This window comes from Diabrotica virgifera, chromosome 6 (assembly GCF_917563875.1).
Source record: "Diabrotica virgifera virgifera chromosome 6, PGI_DIABVI_V3a".
NCBI classification, from domain to species: Eukaryota; Metazoa; Arthropoda; class Insecta; order Coleoptera; family Chrysomelidae; genus Diabrotica; species Diabrotica virgifera.
Window position 1 is genome coordinate 238,524,979 of NC_065448.1, and position 6,000 is coordinate 238,530,978.

Genomic DNA, 6,000 nt, shown 5'->3' on the forward strand with positions numbered 1-6,000 from the left:
GAGGTTCTGAGAAAGATGAATAAAGAAATGGAAATCCTCAATACCATCAAAACAAGAAAATTGGAATACCTTGGACATATTACACGTGGAGAGAGTGGTACGGATGTACATCAAATGAAATTTTTAGAGCAGCCGTCTCTAAAATACGAATAGCTATGATGATTGCCGACCTCCGCCGCGGAGATGGCACTTAAAGAAGAAGATTGGTCAAATATCTTCCGTTTCATAGTAATCGGAATGTTGCTCTTAAAGATGTCTCTTAGTGAAGTATACGCCGCCCAAACAAGTGTTATTCCTCGTTGAAGTTCAAGAGGTATTATCCTTGCTTATTCTGATTGCATGACCGAGATAATGTACTTTTCTGTCAACTCTACCACCAGGTAGAATTGGTAGATATACTCACCTCTACCGTAAATAATTGTCCCCTATACATTAATAATTATTCTAACATCCACATAAGCAAAATAATTAAATATATATTTCAAATATTTTCCACAGTTAATACATATTTTACTTTTTTCAATACCACGTTCGCATTTTTTATAACATTTTCCAAATATTACAAATGATCTTCGTTATATTTCGTTGTATTTTTTTACACGTTGTTACGTAATTGAAAAGTTAAATTTAGTTTCATTAGTGCAAACTAAGTGAAACTAGTAAAACAATAGTAGTTTTAACTAAGCAATAAAAGTTACAATTAAGTAATCTACGTCGGTCGGTTAAACTGTTGACATGTGGTGAACATATTACCCATTATTATGCCGCCCTTAATATTAGCTTATCGAACTATTATTGGTTATGTAATAAAGGATACAAAAAATTTTGTAGAAAACAGGATAAAACATATTTTGTGCATGCATCTAATTCGAGTTTTCATATCTAGCGCAAAAACAGTTTGCTTATTTTTGCTTATTGTGCTGATTGTGTAATTAATTATACAAATAACTCTTAAATCAATATTAACCGGAACAGATCTGCATTTTGTGTTTATACTACTGATATCTGTGTATCTAGCAGTATGTTGCAATAGTATTCAGACAAAAAAAGAGATATTGTAAAATGAACCATCCGCTACAACACCTGCGGCTAAAAATATTGATGCTATTACTAATTAACGAAATCCAAAAAATATGTCCTTAACATAGTGGCTCTTAAAAGAATCGAGTTTTAAAATTTGTTTTATCAGAAAGCATGAAATATAGCCCCATGAAAGCATAAATTTACTAAGTAATGAGAAATTTCAAATAAATACTTTTAACAGAATATACAACAAAAAAGTGCATGAATATCAACCCTTCACTACAAACGGATTTTACTTAATTTGCGACAAAATACAAAAATTGCATACGGAAGCTGCACGATATCTAATTTCTACTGCCGAGTTGATACAAATTTTATTTAAATCTATTTCGCCAGTGCAATGTAGGCTATTGATTATATTCAAAATAAGGTGGCTAAAAGGAACTACAACGTTAACGGGGTTTTATTATTTCATATGGTCAATGGACATCTATAAATGAAAAAACCGCGGAGTGCTACCATTTGAAGGGGTGCGTTTTTGAGAAATCCGTGAATTAGTCCCTGGGCACAGGTTACATCAGGGTGAGTTCGATGCACTTTTGGTACAAACATATATACATAAAAATTGTTCCTGGTTAAATTTCCTATCTAAATATCACTATTTAAAGTCAATGATACTTTTTTTTTTAAATATATATTTAAAAGAAAAAGCACAAAGAAACCCAAAAGAAAGAAATTTTGTTTTTTGTCTTATAACTTTTGTCCACGAGGATATAGGTATAGACATCGCTTTACAGAAAAAAAACCTACATACTTCTTCTTTAAAATGTTGTTCAGTAGAGGTAATTAGGATTTATAGTTTTCTAAATATGATTTTTCAAAGTTTGCCACTCACAGCAATTTTGGGCAATTTTCCTTGTTGTTTCGCAAATATTGTTCTGTAACTTTTTTCTACGTTTAGGTATATACAATGGTACACGTAATAGGAATAGAAATCAATTACCTTTAAAATGGTCTACTGTCTAACGTTGTACGATTTTTTTTAAAGAGATTATGGTTTTTCAAGCTTTTATACTTTTAACGACTTTTTATAATATAATATAAAAATAAAATAATATTATTATATAATATATTACATAATATTATATTATATATTATATATTATATATTATATATTATATATTATATATTATATATTATATATTATATATTATATATTTTATATTATATATTATATATTATATATTATATAATACCTAACATAAAAATATTATTTTTTACATTTTTTACGATTATTTTTGAAATTTCTCATTATAACTTTTTCCTTGTACATGAATATACTATATATTGCTCAATAAAGAGGGCTTACTTTCTGTTCTTTAAAATGGTGTATCAACTATAATTAAATAATGGAAACCGAGTGATTCTTTGATATTTTTTTACCTGTATTATTTAAAATTATTTCTTTTACAAAAATTACATAAACATTAGTTTTAGAAAATCACTTTAGTTAAAATTATTTAAACGTTGACATTTAAAAAATTTTCAAAATCAAAGTCCATCTCTTCGTTATCATTAGCTTCAATATCTTCCTCTGACATCTCAGTTATCTTAGAGTTCCCACAATTAGTACCCATGCACATGCACCCTTTGCAGAATATTGAAAAACTAATTTCTATCTTCCTACAACCGTAGATTTTTGTACATCCTTTGGTACATTTACATTCTATTTTTTCAAGCAAAGCTTGTGGTACAAAAGCTTTTACAGTAAATATTGGAATTAATCCATATTTTGAAGTTTGCCTGGCCGAGTCAAGTGGATTCAAAGTATTACCGATAAAAAAAAGATTAATCATAACAAACAATCACATAAAAAAGTTATAATGAGAAATTTAAAAAATAATTATAAAATCAAAAATCGTTGCAAGTACCTACTTATTACATTTTGAAAAAGCATATCTTATTCAAAAATAATCCTAGAATTTTTTATAATACACCATTTTAAAGTAAATAGAATAAGCTTTCTTTTTTATTATATGATATACATATACCTAAATGTAGAAAAAAAAAGTTATAATCGGAAATTTAAAAAATAATCGTAAAAAATATAAAAACTCGTTAAAAGTATAAAATTTTGAAAAAGATAACCTCTTTAAAAGAAGTCGTACAACATTATACAGTAGAACATTTTAAAGGTAATTGATTTCTATTCCTCTTACATGTACCATTGCATATGCCTAAAGTTACGTAGAAAAAAGTTACAGAACAATATTTGCGAAATAACAAGGAAAATTGCCCAAAATTGCTATGAGTGGCGATCTTTGAAAAATCATATTTGAAAAACTGTAAATCCTAATGACCTCTACCAAACATCATTTTAAAGAGAAAATATGTAATTTTTTTTTCTGTGAAGCAATGTCTATACCTATATGCCCGTGGAAAAAAGTTATGGGACAAAAAACAAAATTTCTTTCTTTTGTGTTTCTTTGTGCTTTGTCTTTTGAATATATTTTTTGTAAAAAAAAGTATCTTTGACTTTAAAAAGTTATATTTAGATAAGAAATTTAACCAGGAACAATTTTTATGTAGACGTGTTTGTACCAAAAGTGCATAGAACTCACCCTAATGTAACCTGTGCCAAGGGACTAATTCACCCATTTCTCAAAAATGCACCCCTTTAAATGGTAGCACTCCGCGGTTTTTTCATATATAGAGATTCATTGACCATACGAAATAATAAAACCCCGTTAACGTTGTAGTTCCTTTCTATAGTACATAATCAATAGCCTAATGGTAGGGGAGCAAAGTATGCTAAATGTGCAGTCACTCGAGCGTTATGGGGACCCATTGGGTTGTGAAGAGTAGGTCCTAAAACCAAAAAAAGTTAATTAAAGTTTTCCATTTAAGTGGGCGCTTGCCATTTTTTAATTTAATTTTCCATTTCCAACAATGGTTTTTTCCGATTATAACGCCATCTATCCATAATTCGAAAAAATGTTTCGAATAAAAGTTACTTATTTTTATGTAAGGAATCCAAATCTGCAATAAAAAATGGGCTCCTATTTAAGATTTTAAAGTAACCCCCTACCCCACCTCCATGGGGGTCGTGTTTGGTGCCATTCGATAGATTTTTCAAAAATATTTAATAAATGTATACTACAGTTTTTCGATCTGATGTTCATTTCGCGAAATATCGCGGGATTAGTATTTAATATATTAAATTTACCCCCCACCGCTCTCCGTTGGAAGTCGTGTTTGGTTTCATTCGATAGATTTTTAAGAAATATTGAGCACGTATTTTTTAGTTTTTCGATCTGTCATTCATTTCGCGAAATATTTGCTTTTTTCTTGTGAATTTTTGGGACTCACCCATTTCCTTACGCCCGGCTCAAATCGTCAGATTTTTTAAATATACACTCTTTTGCATGTACTTAACTTACCTTCTCTTAATCTGACATTTTCAAGTTGTTTTAAGGATAGATTTTTTTTCAGGCCTCCCTTACCGAACTCCCATGTGTTAAGAACCAATATATGGTATGGGTACATCTGCAAGGTACCAGGTTTCTCCCCATATGATAATCTGACGCGCTCGAGTAACTGCAAAAATCCTCGCTTGGGCTCCCCTACCATAACTGACATTCAAAATTGGCAGACTCTTACAACGATATTTCTGAAAGAATGGTTCATTATATACAAAAAATACTAATAAACATTTTTGTTCAAAATTACCTCAGTTACAGTTTTTCTATCCATTTCTCGAGGCTGACGCACACAGATTTTTATAACTGACTTATATACTGTTATGCTCTGTATTTTCTCTCTGTTATGAGATTAATCAGAATATTCTTATTTTTATTAATTAATAAATTATTTTAATTACTACTTATGGAAAACAAAACCAAAATTAAATAAAATTTTCCAATAAAATTTATTCTCAGGGCTAAATTATATTAATGTATTAACTTTAGTTTGTGGCTTCTAGTATCTCTAGTTGCTTACTTCATCCAGGACAAAACAGGGAAACTAAATACACTCAATGTCATAATAAAAATTCTATAAATATTATTTATTTATCCAATATACCATAAATATAAGATTTAAATGTATGCTAAACTTAATTTTGTTCCAACTAATTGCTTATCTAATAAATTTAATCTTTAATTCTGGTATCTCCTTTTTTTTAACAAAATTTTCATTTAAATAATTCGTTAGAATGTTCTTACTATTATAAAAAAAACAAAATTTACTTTTTACCTTTTTGACTACATTACTTATTTCTTCTTTAAAGGGTTCCCCCCGTTAAGATAGGCAAAATGCCCTCACTCCCAGAATTAAATTTTTAAAATTTTTTTACGTTCTATGCAATTAAAAAATGAGATAACGCGGATTTTTAGCTCGCCACTCCCTTACCCCTCCCCCCACAGCCAAAAAAGTAGATTTTTAGATTTAATTTTTTTTAGTTGGGTTGCAATTGAACTAAAAATTTAAAAAAATTCACACGTATATCTGAGACATCTACAAAACATGTCCATTTTTTATGGACCTGTAGGTCGAGTGTACATAACCTCAAAATTTTTTTTTACTTTTTTAAAGCTTAACTTTTTCGTGGAGGGGGCTGCAGCTCCAATTTTTTTGCATTTTGTGTATTTTATCAAAAGCTATCTCCATGATTTTTTTTAGATTTTTCCGTCACCTGCGCCATCTTGAAAAATCCGGAAAACTGTTTATTCAGTGGGTTTTTGGGGATTTTCTCCATTTTATAGACTGCAATATAGATCAACTCAAAATTTTGTTAATAGATTATCCATAATTTGAAATAACTGAGTATTTTAGGACTATAAAAAATTGGGCAAAACACTTTTAAACCCCCCAAAAACCATGTTTTTTTTTAAGTTATATATGGGTTTTTGCGGGTTTAATGATATTTTTTGAGATCGATACAACCTTAATATTTTTTTTCCATTTTTTTTACGTTAT